Source organism: Vespula vulgaris, chromosome 15, assembly GCF_905475345.1.
Source record: "Vespula vulgaris chromosome 15, iyVesVulg1.1, whole genome shotgun sequence".
Lineage (NCBI taxonomy): Eukaryota > Metazoa > Arthropoda > Insecta > Hymenoptera > Vespidae > Vespula > Vespula vulgaris.
The window spans coordinates 3,683,504-3,707,444 of NC_066600.1; the positions used below are offsets into that span (position 1 = coordinate 3,683,504).

At 37.1% G+C, this 23,941-nt stretch overlaps 1 long non-coding RNA gene across 1 annotated transcript; it reads right to left on the reverse strand.

Annotated features, from left to right (window-relative positions):
• Positions 1 to 15,157: 15,157 nt before the first annotated feature.
• Positions 15,158 to 17,446, reverse strand: LOC127069435 (uncharacterized). The gene is made up of 3 exons (XR_007783545.1): positions 17,400 to 17,446; positions 15,436 to 15,779; positions 15,158 to 15,339 (listed from the first exon to the last, which is right to left on the reverse strand). It is a non-coding gene; the product is annotated as an uncharacterized LOC127069435 (long non-coding RNA).
• Positions 17,447 to 23,941: the final 6,495 nt, after the last annotated feature.

Here is a 23,941-nt window from a genome sequence, read left to right on the forward strand (position 1 = left end):
AGATGAGCGTGTAATTGGGACGGCCCAGATCCGGCGTCGCTCGAAGGATGAAGGGAAGGAGGGGATTGGTGGGCAGAACCGAAGAGAAGCTCTCTGCTTGTGGATGAGGGGGCGAAGCACGGTTCATCGATATCTATGATGTTAACCGAAGCGTGCTACCCTTCCTGATAGGCCGTCGCATAATTACCCGAGCCCCGTGCTCGGCTTAATGGTCGCATCATCGTTCCATAAACACGTTATTGGACGGCACGGCGTTGCTGCGTTCTCTAGCCGAGAAATCGTTGGTTACGCGTAACTACTTGCGATCTTTCGAAAAGAACAAGAGAACAGCACGCTATCCGTTTTATTATTTCTTTTCTTTTCTTTTCTTTTCTTTTTCTTCCTTTTTTCTTTTTTTTTTCTTTTTTCTTCCCCTCGACGAGACGAGTTTCATCGAAGAGAAATAAAGTCTGCTCTTCTCCTACAACCTTCCTTTTTTTCTTGGCTCGTTTCCTCTTGGAAAATGGTTCTGGAGAACGTGACGGCGTCTAGGCGCTACGGATAACGCGATAACGAGTGGATAATCTGCCGTGGTGAGCTGACTAAACAGCGATTACATACCCTTAACTTCTGGTCTTTTTGCCAGCGAAGAATATCGCAGCTAGGTACGTTCTCGCCATTGGGTTTAATGGCGATAAGCGGCTACGTTTTCGACTATTCGCCGACAGAATGATACCTTTTAAAATGGTACCATAGAAGTGGGGAAAAGGGTACAAGCGACGTCGAGAGATATCCTTTCCAAGTGTAAAGCTCTCGTGAATCGTTTTGCGAAAAGCGTGAACGATAATTTATTACGCTCCGGGCACCGCTTGAATTTAATCCGTTCGCTGTAAAAATCAATACACCTGCATGCTACTGTTCTCGCCTCGAAATCGTTACGTTTTTGTTACGATAATTAATAGAACTTCGATGAGATTCTTTCTCTCTCTCTCTCTCTCTCTCTTTCTCGTTTGAAAATATAATACATTTTGAAAAAGAAAAGCACGTGAATATACAATTTGTTACATAATATCAATTGAACGATAATAGCCTTCGTCGAGCGTCATTGCGACCCTATTTATCGCGTCAGCCGGTGAATCGTGCTACCTAACGATAAAGGCTCGCTTTTGCCCGAGGTCATAGCCATCTAGCTACCTACCGTTTCTGTTACCGCGACGCTACCTCGGACGCAGCGAACGTTCCACTTGCCGGAATAACAAATAAATACATCGGCGAAAAGTAGTTGCGGCCTAAGTTATGCCGCTCGCCGACTCATAAATAAGGAAAGTTGTGGCATTTATGGCGGCATACTTGTACCGAACAACGTGGACTACACGGTTTCCATGGAAGACTCTGAGGCCGACTTACACCAGTAGAAAGCGTTTGGGCCATCGGCTTTGCTACGAGGACGATAGAGGGCTGACTGGAGGGTGAAGAGGAAGGGAGAGATGGAGTGAGAAAGAGAGAGAGAGAAAGAGAGAGAGAGAGAGACATATTGCCTCGACCGAGATTCCGAGGCGTTCCGCGAACGCCAATGGCCTTCCGATGTATTTCGCGCGTTCCTTCGGGAAGCAATACGAAAACGAAGAGTAGATGCAGAAGCTCGCTATCTCGTACGGAGAATAGGTCAGAGGTTAACGGCAAAGTTGCTGGTAGATAAGGTGCGCATGGAATCGCAAGAAGTGCGAGAACGCGACTCCTGCATCGCGACGCCATTGCTCTTTCCGTGATAATGGATGCTTGCTAAAAAAGATGGCCAACTTTTTTCTTTTTCCTTGTTCTTTTTTTTCTTGCTTTTTCGCTCCCTTGGCTTTTTCATTCGATCCTTCTCGCTTTTATCGTAGTAAAGACGCGCGAAAGACCGACGGTCGGTCCTTGAACGCAAGAAACTTTTCGAACTTCTCGTAGTTAACATCGATCCCAGGATTGCCTCTTATAAACGTTACTACGCTCGAACGATATTGGATAAACTTGAAGGAACGAATTAAAGGGCTCGCCGTACCGCGCTAAACTATTTCTTCAAGTTTGTAAAGAGAAATTCCGATTGTCGAATATTTTATAAGAAGCTTTCAACCTGTATACAAAGCTCAAGTTCGATCCGATTTCTTAGATCAGTAAGGAACGCGAAAGAAGCGGATAGACGTTAGAGAAAGAAGGAAATTCCGCGTGGAGGTAGGTATTCGTGCTTGCCGGGTAAAATACTCTACTCGTTTGTAAGTAAATAGAAACTCCTTAGTACAACAAGATAGTGAGTGAGTGAGACATGGAAGGTGGAAGGGCAATGAAACGAAAAGTTCGACGCGAATAACTTACACGACCGATATACCACAGTGGCCAACTAAATGAAGCAACTTAAGTGGAAAGTTTCTGCAACCTCGTCGACCTACGAAAATGCTGCAGCGCCCTTTCGCATTGAAAACACGTCGAAAGTACCTACTGCTCGTAGAACTTCTTCAAGGAGATGCCTAAGATCGAGGGATTGCTCGAATTTTCTTTCTTTCTCCGTTCTATTATTTCCTTCTGATGTATATCTATGTGTGTGTATATATATATATATACATATATATATATATATATATATATATATATATTTCTTTTGCTGGTAATCACACACGCAATTCGTACATTAAGTACAAGTGATGAGAAAACACGCGGTAGAAAACATCTACGAGGTACAATTCATTGGTAATCGATTCGATTTAAAAGTCGTGATTCATGCGAGAGGAATAGAAAGAGAGAAAGAGAAAGAAAAAGAGAGAGAGAGAGAGAGAGAGAGAGGGAGAGTAAGAGATAGCAAAGAAGTAACGAGAGAACGCTTCTCGTTAAAGTTCGTTCGTGCGATTATTATTCTTATCTATCCTTTATCCTGCAACCTTTCGAACACGAAACGGCAAACTTCTTTCGACGACTGAAAACTTCTCTTAAAGAGCATTTACTTGACGGTAGTTAGTAAAGTCTAAGACAAAGAGAGTATCGGGTAAATCAAAGCAAAACTCTCTTAATGTTGCATACGCGAGAGTTCCAACGAGAACGAGTCTAGTATTCGCGTAATCTAGTTTACGTTAAATTATCCAGTTCCTCTTCTTTCTCTTTCTTTTAGTTACACAGTGGTCGTGCTATGATAGACATCTAATTGATATTTATTAAATCAAATTAAAACGATCCAAATTCGACTTTATTCGAACTACAGAAGTAATAGAAATTTTCTTAATATTCGTGTTATGATATCCGGCTTTGTCGCAAAAACTTTGTAATTTCTTCTATAGTCTCTCGTGGTGTCTGTCTGCCTGTCCATCCGTTTGTCTGTTTGTCTGTTTGCCTGTCTGTCTGTCTGTCTGTTTGCCTATCTCTGTGTCAGGTCTGTCTGTCACATTGTCGTTTGCTCTCTCGCTCTCGAGGTGTCGATGACGCGACGAGAAAAGCATCGGTCGGCTTTGAAGTTAACCGAGTATTCTCCAACGTGCGCGATTTGAGCGCGACGCGACGCGACGCGACGCATCACAGCGAGAAGTTTGTTTCTTCCTGTTACTCTAGAAACCAGAAGTAACTTTCCTGCGGTTAATATCACGTGGTAGAATCTGCTAAAACACGAAAGCTACCCGTGGTGGGTTGCGTTGGGTCGCGTGTACATACGTCTGTGATTCACGTAAACGCGTGTATGTGTCTGTAGCTATGTGCGCGTGTACGCGCACATAACAACACAGCTTCAAAGGCAAAATGCCGTGGATATTTTGCTCTCGCGTACGAACCACCTCTTTCCTTCTTCCTCTTGTTTCCTCCGTTCCTCCTGTAACCTTCCGTTCCCTTCTCGTTCGTCCACTAACTCCGTACTTTCGTCCTTTTTCTCGATATAAATCAACTCCGGCGCTACCGTAAACTTTATTTGAAAGTACCGAGGGAAGATTTAAAGCCGTAGACAAAAATAATCTCGGGAGGAGAGACGAGAGGTTGGAAAGAGGAACGGAAAAGAGAGAAGGCGAAGAAAGAGAAGGAAAGAAACGAGAGTTTTCCCACGTAGATGGGATACGAAGTAAAGTCGATAAGATGTATTGGACCGTGAACAACATTGGTGGCGGTGCTAACACTTCTTTACGTTCGCCGTAGGGTCGAAATTGCCCTAGGTACTACTACACCCACTCACCCACTCATCCACCCATCCACCCGATCCCTTCCCTCTTCGCGCGCGCGGCCGAACTAACGCACATCTCCTCGTCTTATCCGCGAATTTTTCTTTCGCCTATAAAAGCGAAAAACCTTGCTCGCTTTATCGAGCTACGCCGTTAATGACAACACTCGGGATCCATAAGATAAATTAATGGGACTGAAGCGAAGCTTCCGAGTATCGGAGGAGGATTATTTCGAATTTATCGCGACGACAGGACGAAAACGTTCTCGGACGTATGGAGTACTTACGTACTTACTTACTTACGTGGAGAAATCGTGGAGAACGCGAAGAACGATCTCGTATTTCCTATAGTTCCAAGTGAAAGCACTTCGATCGAGATTTTATTCGATCGATATTCACGATGACAAAAAGAAATACGATCGTAATATCGGAGGAAAACGTCGATTCGAGAGGGAGAGGAAGAGAGAGAGAGAGAGAGAGGAGAGAGATGGGTAAGGAAGAACGTGCGTTGCTAAGAAACCGGTAATTTTCATTAGTCGAGCCGCGAAGTATCTCGAGAGGTTAATATCGTCGATAAGTGGAAGATATCAGACTTTAGCATCGACGTGCGCGACTGCTTTTAATAGACGATTACTCGGTTTATCGGAGATCGCGTCTCGCACCTTTAATCACCAACTCGTAGTAGAGTTCCAGTACTCGAACGAAACCCGCGAAGAACGAGAGATCGATTTTCTCCGTGCGTGCGTTTAGATAAGTTATCGAGTGTCGATCTCCCGCGGGAATAGATCTGCTATATTTGTACTCGAGGAAATTTCTGCTTGGTGAAGAAATAGATGGAAAAGCCCAATTTTCCGATCTCGTGGTAGTACGAATCGCGCGATACGTCGACCCTCTTGCAACGAACGTGCCTACGTAGCGAACCCCTCGAAATTCCCCTTACAAAAGAAAAGTATGTTTACCCGTCGTCTAATCCATCCGTCCCGTCGTAGATAAAAAGCAATCTCGCGTGTTTTCTCGTATCAGCGTCGCCAAGTGTATAGAGAAGCAAAAGGAACATTGATTTTTTTTTCGCCCAAGGAAAATCTACGAAAGAAATATTTACTTTTCGAACGATTCGTTTGTCATTCTCGTTGATTTGCAAAAGCGTCCGTTTGGAAATAACAATATCGATTACACGCATGGAATTTCAAGACCTTACACCGTTCTGTCCGTTGCATGTAACTCTTCGGGAATGACACACGTTGTTTTTGTATAAAAAAAGGGAGAGAGAGAGAGAGAGAGAAAGAGCAAGAGGAAGAGAGAAAGAGAGAGAAAGAGAGAAAGAGCCATTTGATTGTTCGTATGGAATGAGATAAGGGTGGGGGGTAGAATCGAGGGTAGGAGGCATAGGTGGTTTAACTAAATTACTTTCCGCGTAACCGCTGGAGCGGTATGACATAGCCGCATAGTTCATGGATCAAAGGTTTCTATCGAACATTCCCCGCCTTTCATGTTACGGCTTTTTGGAGAGGGGTAGTGTACACTCGTCGCTGAAAAGGGACGGATAACTTTTCGCGCGGCCGCTCTCGTACACGCGTGTGCTCCCCGCCTGCCGTCCTACCGAACCAATTTTGTAATCTACCCGCTTTGACCTTGCTTTTCCCAAAATGTTAACAATGTAATTAATATTCATTCGGTCGAATTTACTCGTACATCCTGCATCCCTACGGTTTTACATTAACGTGCCAGAGATTAACGGCGACACTTTCGCGATAATAAATTTAGTTGCGCTCAACGGATAACGTACTTCATTCGTATGCACTTTATGATGAACATCCATTAACGAGTACGCGCTCATCTTCATCTAGCTGTCGAGAAAGAATGAAAGAGAAAGAGAGATGAATGTAAAGGTCAAAGAGAGAGATGAAATACATTAAAAGGAAATAGTATCGGGCTTGGTGTTAATACGTATCCAAATGCGGGAAGCAACGGTACGATTTTAGCAACTAAATGTAAAGGATACACGATTTTATCAAGGACTGAATATAGAAGTTCTTAGCGAATTACAAGTATATATGATGTTATAAAAGAGATAGTAGTATCGTGGCAACGACGGCATCCGGTCACATTAAAAAATCATTAACTTACAGCGAAGCTAACAAAAACTCTCTCTCTCTCTCTCTCTCTCTCTCTCTCTCTCTATATATATATATATATATATGCATATTAATTACATTGGACCGTGTTTCGGCCGGGTCTTTCTCTCGCTCTTCTCTCCGATGGTATTTCCGGAGGGAGTAACGTTACTCCCGCTTCCATCTATAAATGAACGAACCGCGATATCTCGGGGGAATACGCCACGCGGAAATATTACTCGATGTAAACCATGTATGAATTCAAAGTACGACGATTAACGTAATGCCAAATGCACGACTAATTCGACGATGCAAATGACTTTTTTCTCGTTCTCGAAAATCACAAGAAAACAGGAACGATCGAGTATCGTCAAACCTCTTCTCCTTTCTTCCTTCTTCTTTCGATCGAGATAATGGAGTAAAAAAAAAAGAAAGAAAGAAAAAAGAGAAAAAAAGGAAAGAAAAGAAAAGAAGGAGAAAAGAAAAAAACTACTAGATAGATAGATAGATAGATAGATAGGAAAGAGAGGCAGGATAAAAACGCGCCGCGACGTTTCAATCGCGACGACAAACTTCCTTTCTCTCGCGATCTCGTTTTCTCGGAACATCTCGAAAAAGGATCTATAATTCGATACAGCTGGATCCTTTGTCTGACAGTATAAATCGTAGATAGTTGGGTGGGGGTTGAGCAAATCCAATATTTTACGAGCGCCAGTGGCAGACGATAGAACGCTTTATACGCGTTCCAATAGTTGAAGGTGAAAGTTATTACCTGATTTTCTCTTTACCTCTTTCTCTATCTCTCTGTATCACGAATTTTTGTGGTTTTCTACGTGGATCCCCTTTGCCGTTGATGTCTTTTTCTCAACGTGAAAATCGCGGAGAAATAAAAATAAACAAAAGAAAAAAGAAAACAACAATATAAAAAAAAAGAGAAAGAAGAAGAAGAAAATTCTCTCGATGAAACGTTCGTTGTTTGAGGTAAATATGCGGCGAGATAAAGAAGAAGGAAGGTAGGTAGGTATACCAACCGTATGGATAAGAGACGTTGTAGGTTGCACATTGAGTGCATGGTGTAAAAGGTGGTGGATGAGAAGAGTCGTGATGCGCGAGAAAGAAGGTAGAGCAACTCCGAGGAAAGATCACGTACACGGCAGGGTGTAGGGGAAGGTGAAAAGCCACTTCGATGATGTATCGCGTGGGAGAGCAAAGAAATCGGGGTAATAGGACTACCGAAGTACGTGAGGAAACTCGCATGTGGATAAAAGGAAGAGAGAGAGAGAGAGCGAGTGTAAGAGAGTGGGGATTGAGAGTGAGAAAGCTGGAGCTTGAAAGGGTGGAGGATATGGAGCGGTGCACATGAAAGAAAGAGAGATAGACAGAGAGGAAGTGATAGAGGAAAACCATCGGACAACGAAAGTCCTCCTGTATATTCGTTCGTTGGTGTGCTTTCGTCTGTAAATGTGTGGGTGTATATACGCAAGGTCACAGTCACGAAGTAGAAAGAACGGCGTTACGCCTTGAGACAGTACCGAGAGATCTTGATGAAGCAACGTGAAGGTTTTGCTAAGGGCGTCCTTAATCCGCCATACCCGCCACCTCGAAGATGGACCGAAAAGGGACAAAAAGAAATAAAATCTTTCGTCTCGAATACTTTCGACTTTTGAGATAGACTCGCTTGGAGAATCTTCAAATATTTGGACGATCTTTAATATCCTACAGCAAAAAACTTACAATCTCAAGTTTATATGTGTGTGTGTGTGTGTGTGTGTGTGTGTGTGTGTGTGTGTGTGTGTATCCCTCTCTTTTATTCTTCTTGTTATTTTTTTATTCCTTCAAATCTAGTCGATCCATCATCGTTGCATTCTTCAAAAAGAGATAGATACTCGATCTCCTTGATGAATACAGTAGCACGAGCTACAAGTTGCTTGTTTCTTCTTCGTTATTTCGTTCTTGTCGGTAGACATTCCAAAGGTGTTATATATATAACGAGAAAGTTTTCTTAAGAGCATCTTTAATCTTCGGCCCATCCGACGATGAGAAGAAGAAAGAAAAGAAAGAAGCTTTCTACAGGAATATTTAGACTTTTTGAAGTAACGTTGAACGGAGACGCGCAATATTCTCATATTCGAAGCGCGAAACAACTGAGAACAATCTTGATGAACGGTGATGATGAACGTTGATCGTAAAATAGATCGTAAACTAGCACGAAAAGCAATGTAATTTTCTTGTTAATGACGGTGTTATCAAAACCAACGAGAAAAGGGATGTTTTCGTTTAATGATACGGTGATAATAATAAAGATTTCATTAAATATCGAACGGAATCTCGTCTCTCGTTAGAAGGAACGAAAACTATTGCCGTAGCATACAAGGTGAAGTATTTTTTAATATCTCAGCATAGTGAACACTTTAAACTACTTTTTATGTTGTGGTCATTAAGATTACGTTTAATGTCTTCCTGCGAGTTACGATTGATTTCTTTTCGTCCTCTCTCTTTCTCTCTTTCTTTCTTAATAGATGAACATTGGAAGAGAGAGAGAGAGAGAGAGAGAGAGAGAGAGAGAGAGAGAGAGAGAGAAGACTCGTGAAAGCTCGATACATCGAAACACACTGGCTTTTTTAATAAAATGCAGAATAGGTCGAAAATTTCTAAGTGATTTTAAATATCAATTATTCTTTTTCAAGACATTTGAAACTAATTTTGTATTTCACATCGTAGTTTTATCAACTTTCAGCTAACTTTTCTAGATATATTAAAGTATATTGTATATATCTATATATAATTTATAGAATTTCGAATAATCCTACCGTTCAGTACGATTATTCGTGATTTTATATAATTGTTAAAATAAATGTTTGATAGAAAGATTATATTAAATATTAAACAGTTGCATATTAAAGAAAAGAAAAAAGAATAATAAGATAAACAAAGTCGTTTTAAACATCGTCTCTTGTAATATTAGTTTCCTTATAGTCCTTAAAGGACAAGACGATAATATAATCTATCTTCCCGTAGGAAACGAACGCTTTTCCCACAGGAGACGTTATACGTCTTGCCGCGGATGTCGAGTCGGTTTATTTCGAACTTTGATTACGCCGTGAACTTAGTTTTGATTAGCATTATAGTTTCAGTTACGCGATATTGTGCATGTCGGATCCATCTTGCACGAAACTCGACGAATAATTGGAAACTTCCGAGTTTAGGAGACTTTTACTTCCGTAGAAAGGAATACCGTTTCTCTTCGTGTTCTAAAAGGAAAACTAAAGGATCGTCCTTTTTCTGTCTCGTATTTCGTGGTTACATACGTATGTATGCACTCTACAAATACGAAAATATGCTTTTAATATTACGTTCTTATTTCAAAGAAGCTTTATACTATATTTAGAATGCTACTTACTTCTCGACTGCTTTATAATACTTATCAGTTTTCGACTATCTTCGCGAACGCATAATTTTCAAATGTGACGCTCGTGCATTCGTTAGGTCGAAACAATAGTCGTTACGAACGAAATCTCGTACGCGCATATACGGACGCGTGCAAGTCATGCGCGCTCGTTCACGTTACAAATGAACTTACTCCGTAGTTGGTGGTGGTAGTAGTAATAGTGGACTCTCGCACATTACACGAAATTTCGCTAATAATCCCGGCAAATGGCCGTAGCCGTGCTTCGGCTTCAAGTGTTCGCCGTAATGAATTTAACGTCGTTGTCGAAAAGTACAGCCATAAAATAAATCTCGTTGGCACCAAGCTCTGCTGGTAGCATTTCATAGACGTTTATTACGTGCTTTCATTAAAATCTTTTTGATATACTGCGGCTTGATCTTGTAAAAGAAAGGCAAAAGGAAAAAAGAGGGAAGGGAGGGAGAGAAAGAGAGAAAGAGAGAGAGAGAGAGAGAGAGAGAGAGAGAGAAAGAAAGAGAGGGAAACGAGATATAAAGGTGAGAGTCTCGTGTCATCTTTTTGAGATATTGAAATAAATTGTATTATAAAAGAACCGAGAAGTAAATTAGATTAAAAGCAAAGCTCTAAAACCTTATCAAAAAACATCATATATTAATATCATAAACCTAATATCATAAAGCTAAGTAGCTAATAATTTTATATCGATACGTAAACTGAAAAGAAAAAGAAGAAAAAAAGGAAGAAAAAAGAGAAAAAAAAAGAAAAAAAAAAGACAGACATAATATACTTTCTGATATATCTAAAAAACACTTTGATAATATCGAAGATGATCTTAAAATTCCTTTGCAAATGTATTCAAAAGAAATGCAGAGACGTGAGACGTAAGACGGCTAAACTTAGCGAGGTAGATTCAGAAAATTGAAACGACGAATAGCGAGGAAAAAAGAGAGAGAGAGAGAGAGAGAGAGGGAGAGAGATCGAGAAATACCGACTCCATTCGCCTTTTTTCTCGTCGTGAATGAGCGAAAAAGGGCTGTGCATATACGATCGTTCTCGGACGTATGCGCGGGTCGAAGGTGGTAAACGACGATGTAGAAATGCGGCTTGGAACGTCGTGTATTCGGCGCATAAGTACCCCTTTCTAGCAAGAGCTAGCACAGGCTATACCAACATTGGTACCACCACTACCACCACCACCACCACCACCACCATCATCATCACTACGAGCACCAGTACCAGCACTAGCCCAGCACCAACACCAACACCGCCACCACTACTCCCTGTAATGTCATTCCCTCAGCGAAGTGCCTTCGAACATCAAAAGGCGGAATATTTCCTGATGGAAAAGCGCGCGGCACCCTTCCGACCGTGAGGGCAAGAGGGCCATGCGTGTACCGCATAAAAGGAGGCCTCCTAATAAAAATAAACTCCGAACATTCATATTTCCATAAACTTTCGTGCGGCCCGTCGGCGGAACCTAACTCTTTCTCTCTATCCTTCTCTTTCTCCTTTTTCTTCGTTCGCCATATCTATTTCTCTCTTACCCTCTTATTCCTATTTACTACTACTAGTATTACTATTACTATTACTACTACTACTAGTACTAGTTCGAAGAGTACAGACGCATACGTTAAAAATGTACATCTATGTATGTATGTATATTCGGAGGTAATGCTAAGTAAAATATAGCCTCGAGTCCTGAGTACTGCCGGCCAAACTTTTCAACGATTTTCGTACCGATAGAAACTTACATCAAAAGAACTATGTCTTTCTTTTATTACCTTTCATGGCATCTATGTTATGTATGGTCTTCTATATTTTGTATAAAACAAACAAAAGAAACAATTGATCTCTTCTCTTACTGTTCTTATTATTTTGTTTTTTATCGAAACACTCTTTCAGTTGATACGAGTATTATTATGTGCAACACGCTATAAAAGTATGAAGAATAAAATTTGATTTATATATATATATATATATTTATAAAAAAAATAACACAACAAAAATGCAAGTTTAGAAATATGCATATCAATATAAAGTTAAAAAGCAATTTAAATTCGAACAAACATCCAACAAGTATGTATATTTAAAAGAAAATGTTTAGATATAATTAAAAAAAAAAAAATAGAAACATTTTTTAGAAATGAACTGAAATATTTAGCCATCAACTCCATAGTATTTGCGTTCATGATTTAGATTCAGAATACATCGCAAGTAATATCGATCGTCCGGATCTCATTACGTGGAAGGTTGTTGCATGTGCAGATTCACGGACTAAGATAACATACTAATTAATCGTAATTAATGAACGCTCCTTCGACAATCTCCTTTCCTTCGAGATTCTTTTCTAATCTAATCACTGAAAAAAGTGCGGACTCTATACTAAATATCTAACTATTATATTCCTATCTAAATAAAATATTTAACAAGTAAAACACAATTATCTTAACATAATTAATTAATATAATTTTTATATATAATTTGTACATCCTGGATATATACAATATATATAAATTGTATATGAATATATATATATATATATATATATATATATATGTATGTATGTATTTTATAATCACTATCATTATCTTATATTTACCAATAATATATTCTATTGTGAAATTTATAATAAAGATCGATGTAACAAATCAGTTTACATATCTAAAACATGCATTTTCAATAATTAAATATTGTATTAATAAACATAATTAATATATTGTATTAGTAAATACTGAATTAAATTGATTGTAAGTTTAATGATAATATGATATTAAATAATATACATACACATACATACTTCTATTCCTTCTATTGCTTCTTTTAAAATATTCAAATATTTTAAGTATATAGCTAAGTAATTTTAAATTTAATATTACTTTTTTATCGCGTTCCTTACACAGAAATTACAAATAATATTCAATTAAAGTTAAAACTTGTAAAAGCAGGAAACACGAAGGATAATTAATGTAAAGTTAATTAACTTCAAAAATTTAATAAATATTTCCTACTCTGAGTGAAAACCTTACGTATCTGTTAAACGATTCAGAAACAAATTTTACGTGTCGAGAAGATGAAATGATCCATCATCTAGAGTTATAACAATTCACGGACAAAATGACAACGTGGAAAAAAATAGAAAAATATGATGATTACGAGTCATTCTCAGAGGAACATACTATGATCCTCTGAAAAGATGACTCGTCGTTAATAGTTGCTCTCTTGAGCTACAAATGTGAGAGCCTCTTCGACATATAGCCCCTTCTTTGATTCGTGCCCTAACAACTGCATTCCCTAAGTGCAACGCACATAAAAAGAAATTAAAAATAATAGATTATTATTATTATTATTACACACACACATCATGAACTATCCTAGCCTGTAGACGATCAATGGATCAAAAGAATTCAATAATCATGCGTATTTACATAGGCACATTTATTCGAATGCTTCAGCAGATATTTGATCTAATCGATGAATCTATTACTAACGCTTCGCATTTGAAAGATTAGAGCATACTGAAGAAATTTTCATTAATGTTTTTTGATTTACTATATATGTATTAGAAATTATATATTCTAGAAATTACGACTAAGTATCAGGTTAATGTTAATATACTTTGTACTAAGTATAAAACATGTTTAAAAATCTTTGCTAATTTTAAATCTTGCTAATTTGATAGAAATGAATTTTTAAAGAAATGCAAAGACTTTCAAGGAGTTTGACACTGATATATATCGCGATGCAGAGTGCTGGCAAAAGATGAAAAACAAAAATAGACATGTTGAAAAATTGTAAAATTTGCTGAAACTTTGCAAATATCCGGAGACAGAACTTTCTACTTCTGAGTGGAAATTACATCTTACCCGACCTTACCTACTTAAAATTAAACACACATTCACATAGAAATATGCTATCTACCAACTTATTCCTATGTTTAAAAAATAGCAAAACGTTTATTTCAACATAAGCACTCTACGATTCTCACATATACTGTCAGGGAGCAAAAGCCTACATTAGAGAGATATACCCTAGGGCATCTCCACCACCCTAGCTTGATATACGGCTAATTAATCTTAAACACTAATGAGGGGTACGTACCAATTTGCTGTAATCAACTGTCAAAGTTAATAACCATTGCGTTATGAACCATTTTCAATATAAATACTAGTATATACTAGTATATGTAATCATATTATTAAACATACTACGTATACTAATTATACTATTAATGTATTAAACTAGTATATAATAATATATATAGTATGTAATAGTTTGTTTTATTTTTTTTTATGATACGATAACTAATATTAAAAATTATTATAAATCGTTTTTATGGTAATATATTATTTTAGATAATATATTATTACTAGTTATATTAGTATTTTTATATTTTTATTATAATATAATATTATTACTTTAGTATTGGAAACAATTATATATTATTACTTTTTATGTATATATTATATATATAGTAATATATAGTATACAGTATATATATATATATATATATATATATATATATATATATATGTTGTAAAACTTTTAATTTCGCATAACGACGTAGAATATATTACCTAACATAAGTGGAAGGTACATCGTGCATAATCATTAACGCTATGACAGTCGCTAATATAAAGGGACCTTAAAACTAAGTCTGTACTTAGTGATCCTCATCAATGCGAGTAACACCTGGGCACATGCATATATGAGAATGTAAAAAGTATGAGGGAGAATGGAAATTAATAAATTAATTGCTGAAAATCCTAAGCTAAAAAAAATTAACTTATAAACGAGGCCTACGAACTAGTGAACCTACTTGTTCTTTTCTTCAAAAATTAAATTATTCATTATCGTATTTTGTAAAATATATAAACGGCTTTAGTTTATTTTAATTTGCAAGGAATATATATATCATTTTATTTTATGTTATATTACTTTATATTTATTATTTAAAAATAATTATATTAAGATATATTTATTTTATTTTATATTTAAAAATTCTCGAACTATCCTTTTCTACTAGCGATTGTTCTAATCATTTACGTCTATTTATATTACTGTCTATTTTCTGTATTTGTATTTATATGTATGAACTGTTATATATGCAGTATTTTACATCTATTTTTTCATAAAGTCAATAACACCCAACTTTTTTGTTAATCTTACGAAAAATCAAAGCAATTTTTAAAAAATGCATACTTATTTATACATAATTATGTTAATCAATTAATGAATATAATGTCATTGTGTCGAGATAAGAAGACTCTATTCTGAGCTAATATAAATAAGCATGCACAATAGACAAATACAATGAAAAAATTCACAAAGAAATATACCACTCGCGAGTAAATCCACAAGAGAATTTACTCGCGGTCGTGCTCGTCAATCATCTACATTCTACTTAATAAATTACAACCGGTAACTCGTGCCGATTCGGACCTTTCATCCTCGGCATGATGAGTACCGGAGGGACTTTTAATTTTCTCACTCACTGCTTTAGAAGTTCTCTGATGGCTCCAAAACACTCGTCCGTGTTATACGTCGAAATTGAGGTGAGTTGATCTATAGTGCGTTGCATATGATGTAGGTCAACATTGAAGTTGTTTGAAAATGAAGTGGATTTATCTCAAATAGGTTGAAATCGTAGATTAACATGATACGATCGTAATGATGATCTAAACAAAGATTTGAAGCAAATTTTAATTATATTAATTGCGCATAAACAAAAGTGTTATAAAATTATTCATTATTCTATTTAGAAAATTACATACCGTAAAGTCCATAAAGAAGAGTGTGTTGTCGTTCTTCATTTTCCGTGATGCACTGATTTTGATACACTTTAATTATTTATTAGTTAAAAGACCGACACTGAATTTACCTTCACGAAATACATTATATTTTATTATGTAAGTATAATATGAATAAATGCAAAAAAAAAATAACTTTTTATACTAGTTAACTAAATTAACTAAATTACTGCATTGCACGCAGCAAAAACTAATATGTATGTTTAAATCTTTATAACGCGTGCAAAATTTCATTTATCGAACAAACACTGATTCTACTTTATAGAAAGATTTTTCTTTTATTACAATATAAAAATCATATCAGCCATCTGAAAAAGAAAAAGAACACAAAATTATTATCATTTTTGTTACAAAAAGTAGTGAAAGTATCATTCAAAAAATTGCAAAGTTTATTTATTAGATCCTTCCACGAGGATCAATAATATTGTACTGATTTTAAGATCGTCTTGTACTAAGTTACACGATTCATTTCTAAAAATATAGTTAAAACAAATTAAAATTAAAAGATAAGAAATATTACAAATTTTATTAAAATACATTTCTTGAAATAACTCACGAAAGCAGTAGATTGGAGTAGCATCGTGAAATTAATTAAATTAATTAAATTATAATAAACAAAATATAAATACTTTTGAAATGCACCAAAGTATTTGAGCCATCGGACACATTAAAATAATAATTATAGCATCACCAGCAAAAAATAATGTAAACTTATATCCTAAAAACTACGAAAATCGCTATAATTATTTTATTTCATGATAAACTTTTTATAATAATTAATTCATTGAAATCAAATCAATCTATTTAAATAAAATATTCAACTTGATATAATATATCAAATATCTATTTCATAGAAAACTCGCGTGATATTTTAACGTACAAGAATATCGGATTACGACTAAGGAGGGATCTCTATTTGAGAATTTCTTAGATGAACGCGAAACTGGATTTTTTTGTTTGTTTATATTCTCGTTCAACGACGAATATCCTGGAATTCCAATTACGAGAAAAAAGCCGAGAGTTTCTTTATATACGCATCAATATAGATATACCTATATTTATTTTCTCTTGAAATTTTTAAGCAGAAACAAAGAGAGAGAGAGAGAGAGAGAGAAAGAGAAAGAGGAAAAGAAAAGAAGAAGAAGGAGAGAAAAAAAGAAATAAGAGACGAGAAAGAAAGAAAAAGAGAGAGAGAGAGAGAGAGAGAAGAAAAGAGAAAGAGAAGGGAAAGAAAAGGACAGAGAAAGAGAGAAAAAGAAGAAAAGAAAGAGAGAGAGAGAGAAGAAACGAGAGACAAAGGGAGGGAGAGAGAGAGAGAGAGAGAAAGAGAGAAGGAGGAAAAAGGAAAGAGAGAAGAAAGGGAACGAGAGAAAGAGAGAGAGAGAGAGAGAGAAACTAATCTGTATTATTATGTATAACAGTTAAGAATAAAGATAGCACTATACTTTGTGTTGAAATCTGCTAATACGTTAAAACCGAAGAAATTTGAAAGCATTATTATTATCAATATGTAGGTGTATATGATATATGCGTCGTATATGATGTATAAAAGAGTGAGAAAGAAAGAGAGAGAGAGAGAGAAAGAAAGAAAGAAAGAAAGAAAAGGAGAGAGAAAGTACGTACATATATATATATATAAATCATATAAAAATCGATCGATCTAATTAATTAACCATAAGTTATTTACTCTAGGACTATAAGAAACTTAGGAAAATATTAATACGACGAAAATAAAGCTTGAAAGCTCGTGAAAACATATCGAATAATGCCCAGTTGAGAGATCGCAAGACGTAAATTTTATTTCTAACGATATCTCTTAAATGCAAAAATGGCTCGACTTGCGAACAATACACCATGGAAATTACACTTTTAGCTATCGATTGATATATCGGAGGATAATGTACGTAAGAAAATAATATGATAATTACCTTAATTAAGAGGACGGCGTGAATTCGACGTCATTTCTCGTAACGGCCCCGGAACAAACATGGCGTCAACTCGAGCCGCCGAAAGAACGACGGTCCTTGCCGCGCATGCGCAAAACGTTCTTCAGCCTATGGCCGTTCTTAAGAAGATATAATTTCGCGATTTATTACTTAAAAATATGCGAATTTTATAAATACAATATACGTGTGCATATAGACCGTAAACGATGTTTCTATTAATCAAAATTATAAAATAAAACGATTTAAACACAATATATACAGATATAATTCCAAAATAAAGAAAATAAGAATGGAAGATATAAAAGAATAATTATTAATTATATATGTTATGAAAATTTTTCATAGTAGATTTGTTTTGATAAAGAAGGATAATAAAATGTTTTATTAAAAGTTATACAAGGAAATAATAAATAATATACGATAATTATATTGAATTAGCGAGTAAATTATTCGTACTAATGTGCGTATTATATTATAAAATCGCGCGCGTACGATCATATTTAAATTAATATTCACGTTTTTACTTTTATTACGATCAATTTTTCTATAATGTGAATTAAAAAATGAAAATTTCAGAAACACAGATACTACCATTTTATCTAATTTTTATCAAATTAATAATCACAAATACGTAAAATAAAAAAGTATGTTGTTGCGTATAAGTATATAAGCAAGCCTGTTGCATTTATATCTTTAAAAGAAATTTTCGAATCGTATGAATTGTAATTTATTATAATGCGATATAAGATTTATGTAAATGAACATAATAAGAAAGGGAGAAGGAGTTTCGTAGAGATGTAATCGCCTTCCTAGGATTCTTCTTTCAATCGAATAAACCAGCTCGACACGATTCTCTCGCTTTTAAAAGTTTCTTACGATCGTAACGAATCGTGGTAGACGGTTTGGTAGAACGAACACCAATTCGCATCGAACATTCGGCCTGCCGTTGCAAACTATCCCTTACAGCTTACCGTCCACTCCGCTATTTTCCTGCCCTCGTGTACGATCTTCCTGCTCGCTTCGATCTCACGCCGTCTCGTTCACTTGCTCCCTTAAGAGTAGGAGACCGTATAAGGGTGTTCGCCACGGGCGGCGAATTTAGTGGAGTAATGAAACTATCAGGTGGGCTGAGTTATATCGGAGCTTTGCCGCAAGCCCGCTCTCCAATAGCCTGTGGCCACTATTTGTCTGCTTGCCGACTGCACCGATTAAGATACTTACGCGATTAAATCCTACCTGGGCAGTTGTATGTGTGCGTTAGCGAGTGCACACGGGACAAGAGATGTCCGCGTTGCGGAAACACGCGTGCCGTTCTGTTTATATCTCCATATAATTAACAACATTGTAAATACAAAGTACTAACGTGCTTCGGTAATCATTTGAAGAAAGTTAAGATAAACGATTCGGTTTACGTTAGTCAAAAGTCGGACTAAAGGTATCTTCCTTTGAAAAACAAAAAAAAAAAAAGAGGAAAAGAAAATACGACGAAAAAGTGAATCGTCCAATTGGTAAAGACGTTTTTCTCTACGAGAAGAAAACTAAGGTGTTATTTATCTATCGTAAGGAGACACATAGAGAAGAAAAGGGACGAATTTCAAACGGAGGAATCGATCGGTCCAGTGAAGCGTATTCTCTCTCGCGTCTCTGAGATCCTCAAGGTCCAAGACGATATCTACCGTCTTCTAAAAAGAAAAGAAAGAGAATAGCGAGGAAGCAACGTTTCGTAAAAAGCCTTCGGCTTTCTTCGTTCTTCCCTTTCGTCTAACCTCGGCTGTTCCAAGCAAAGACACTTTGAATAAGGTCACAGAATTTACGGCCTACTTCTCACGACACTGGATCGTCTCAACGCCGATCGACGCCTGTTCGATCGCTTTCTCGCGCGAAAATCGGCTACCGTCCTTCCTATTCGTGAACGTTAATAATATCCTACCATCCTCTCTATATCCAAAAGCGTATCGGCCCTGGAGCTCTCGATCGTCCTCTTTCGTAACTCCTTACCTTCACGATAAATAGGACTACCCGTGAACCTTTCGCCTTTCGCGTGCTATCGCACGTCCGAGCTACCATCGAAGAAGCCCACCATCCGCTACATGAACGCTTCGATACGATGGAAAATATCTACTTCGACGTGCCGTAAATCTTTGATACTAGAAACGACTTTCTTATCAAAGTCGTAGGAATATCAAGGACGATGCGGTACATTATAAGTTTGACGTTATTACTGTATCTATCAATTACTATGGGATATATCTTTCAACTAACGACTTTAATTAAAGCAAATTGTATATTTTTTAATAATTAAAGATAATTAATATTGTATTACTATAGAATTTATATGTAATTTATCAACATATACATGCGTATACTGTTATAGGATGATAATAATAATTATTATTATTATGTTTAGAGTTTTTGCATACCGCGTGATCTCAAGGTTCATATTGACAACAATCAACGGTCGAAAGGTGATAATTGAGAAGCGTATTTGTTGTCGTTAGAAGAAGGTCGTGAGTAGTGAGACGTTGAATGTCGCGGTGAACGGTACTCGATTTTACAAGCTTTATTTCAGTCTTCAAAACTTTTCTAAGATTTCTTTAATATAATTTATAAAATGAAAAGTATTATTAACGATAAAAATGGAGTTTAATATAGAAAATGCGACAATGAATTCTTTCGTATCCTTCATCTACAAGAATTAATCGTAACACTAAATAGATATATTAATCGCGATACTAAAAGCATTATAATATTCCTTTTGAATTTTGATCTAACATTATTTGTTTTTCATACTCTTCGGTACACTTGAAGATTCGTAGATACGTTCGAATCATAGAAGGTACGTTCAATATTCTGTAAAGTAAGTTGGGTAAACCGAAGTAGTCGCTTTATACGATCTGCGAGCATCGAATGTAGGATGTTCTGTACACGAGAGACCTTGTGTCGAAGCAAGGAACCATAGAAGGGACACGATCGCAAAGAGATTGCCTCGAGCAAGGGCCACGTTGACTCGCAGCTCGCATAAACCGCTGATAAGCGACTTCGTGCTAACTCCTCTTCCTATATCGCCTCTGTACCGACGTAAAGAAGTATCTGTTGGCGCTAGCCGCGTCTCCGGTGTACCAAAATGCTATACTAAGTACTGTAACAAGAGAACTTGTGTGTCGAGCGAACGCTTATCGTACTAAGTTCTCGTTACTCGAGACGAACTAATGCGTATTATCGAACTCGGTATGATTTCCTTCCTTTCGCATAGCTTATATTTTTATTTATTTTCTTAGGATTGATTCATAATCTGTAAAGTTATCGAAACGTTTATTTGTAGATTGTTATGTTTCTCTTATTAGTATTACGTCGATTGCGATTATTCGAGATTGAATTGTCAATTCTATTATAGTTTCTTTCGATTATTCGTGTTAACTACAAGCACGACGATTTTGCATTGAAAATCACGTTGATTGTTTGTCGAAAGTACGGAAACGGGAGGTAAACGAGCCATGTTGTAGAAACGTTGCACGATCGAAACATTGCTCCGGGAAAATAGAATGTCGATCATTGACCGCGCGCATGACTTTCTCGTAATTCGAGTCGAACGAATTCTTTAATGAGTAGTCCGTTACAGCTGTTTTAACGAACGAACTCTATAATTTGATCTTCCAAGTAAGAACGATCGAAACTCCAAAAGAGAAAAGTTTTCTTCCTTTTCTGTCTCTTTTTCTCTTCCTTTCTCCTTCTCTCTCTCTCTCTCTTTTTCTCTTTCTATTTCTCTCTCTTGTTCTCGTCCGTCGAACTTTTGATGAATATCATTAAAATTTCTAACGAGACTGTTTTAACGAGCGTTCACGGCGAAGCTCCGCCTCGTTCGCGAGAAAAGTCCATGAAAGATCGCGGAACGTAGGTGTCTCTGATGTCGTGACAATTTAAAGAGTTCCGAGGAAATCGATTGTCACCTGCAAACGGTCCTCGCGGAAAACGTTTCCTTTGACTTTTCTCCTGACGGACGACGTTCCAAAGTTTTTCATTTCAACTTACAATTGTTACATTCCTCCTCTACAATCCTTCCTTTCGATTTACTTCGCGCTTTGCGAAATACCGTTCGAACGTATTTAAAAGGAGAATGTCTGCGTTCAATCTCTTATCTTTCTTAGCGTTTAGAATTTTGCCGTTAAATCTATGTGACTTTAGAATTGCGAAGAAAGATATATTAATCTTTGAAATAGTTCTGATACTTTATGTACGAAATATATTCAACTATTAAGTTCTAGTTTGAAATTTAATGAATAAAAACTTATGATAATTCCATGATACTTAATCAGCCATTACAATGCAATACACGGTATTCTTACGAATTTCTTAAAAAGAATAACAAAATAAAGAAATAAGACGGAGAAATATATTAAAGGATTTAAAGGAAAGAGAGATTAACGAAGATTATAAAGATATTTATCTCTTATCGTTTGATTCCAAAAGGGAAAAGAAAACTTTGAGAGAGATGAAAGGAACGAAAAGGAAAGTAAGTAAGTACACGGAGTCGAGAATTTTAGCGTCGCGCACAATCAGAGCTTTTAGACGTCGCTTACTTCTTTCACGGGCCAACGATTCCTTTCATATCAGATGACACTCACAGTGGCAAGCAGAAAGATAGGTCAGGTCGAGCGAATCGACGAGCGAAACGTCTCGAACGAGCGTGTCCGCAATTTATATGCAGAATATACCCTCTGTCGGGACTCGTGTTATTTTCCAGCGGAGCGCGTTCGAATAGAAAGGATTTATTCGAGCATAAACGCGAGATTCCTCGTATGAGTCACGTTAATCGCGAGCACTCGTATTAATCATAAGGTCTCTAAAGAGGCATAGATATTGACTTTTATCTCTCTCTCTCTCTCTCTCTCTCTCTCTCTCTCTCTCTCTGTCTCTTTCTCTTTCTCTCCGTTTCCCTATCTTTATGTATCCCTTTATCTCTATACAGGTTTATTAATGTTTATTGTTTTAGCATTTGCTTGAAAGAGTACTGTGTGACGCGCGTAGGAGTAACGCAGGATTGGTTAACCCCTAATGACTCCAACTTAGCTGCCGGCGTTAGGAGCTGTCCAGAAGTTTGTACGTGCTTGGCATAAGCGATTAACGAGATCGTTTATTACTGCGGGAACGGAATTTAAGCGCGTTGTTATTAATTGTCTTAATGGCTAAACGTTGGTAATAATCTACGAGTAGAACGATTAAAAGGAATCGCCGTGACGTTCGGGACAAGAAGAAATAAGTGAGTAAAAGGAGAAAGAATAGAAATAGGAATAAGAAAAAAAGGAAGAGGACGTAGAGGAGTATGGTTGATGAGAAAAATCGATCGGTGCTGGAAGGAGAGACTCTTTTATTCGTAGGAAGGTACCTTGACAAACGAACAAATAGCTTAAGAAAAGATACTCTTCTTCTTGGAAAGATGATAAAAACTTTGGAAAGCGCGACAATTCCATTTAGCGGACTCGAGAAAAAGTGAAAAAATGGATACTCCGAGGTTGAATTTGGGAGAAAAGTTTTCCATTCGAATCGCTAACCGTTAACACGAAAACCGAAGGAAGGGATGAAAAAGACGAAGGACGAGAGAGGAGAAGGGTCGTCTGGTCTCGCCGTTCGTTCGCTCGAAAGCCCAAGAATGTACTCTCATAAACTCAGCAATGACACGAGAAACTCCGCGACGATATCGCGAGTTTCGAGTGTTTTGATCACGACAATGCCAACGGAAGTTTCTTCGCTAGTGCTTTTCCGACATGCCGAGGCGAAATGTACAGACTTTTCTCCCAGTAAATTCCTCCAAGCCGACCGTTTCATCACGGTCCACTAACAGTGGCCCATAGAGTACTCCTACTCTGCTATTTTAATAAACTTTACAAATGACAAACGACGAAAATCTCCAACTTTTTCTCAACGCACGACCGCTGTTCTCTTCCTCCATCTCCTCCTCTTACGATGGGAACGCGCAAACGTTGTTTTCTCCTTTCGTATATCGAAAACCATGGCTTTGAAAAGGATAGAGAAAATAGAGAGAGAGAGAGAGAGAAGGAAAAAGAATACAGAGTCTCTGGTCCAGTTCCGCTCGTAATAAAAGAAGCTTTATCGGGAAAATACGAGTGGACATTTTTACGACCATTCCTTCCTAGTCCGTTATCATCGACATAAATTAGAAAATTCGGTTCTCGAAATTCTCTTGAAATAGAAAATAGAAAAAATGAGATAGTTTTTAAGAGAGGAGAGGGGGAAATATAATAAAAAAGGAAACACACACATACGCACGTATACGTACTGCATACAAGTTTAACTCGACGAACACACGTCAACGCAGAGTCGAGTCATCCAATATTCATCGCCTTGACATCTTGTCCGGGAATGGTTGTACGCTTTGCCCTGAGGACAATCGACTCGTTCCGTCTCTGACGCAAGCGACAGAACCTCTCGGGGAATCATTTCCGAGCTCCGTTTCTCGCTTCCAGTGTGCGAACACTCGCGAAACGCGACGCCGAGAAGAAGATATC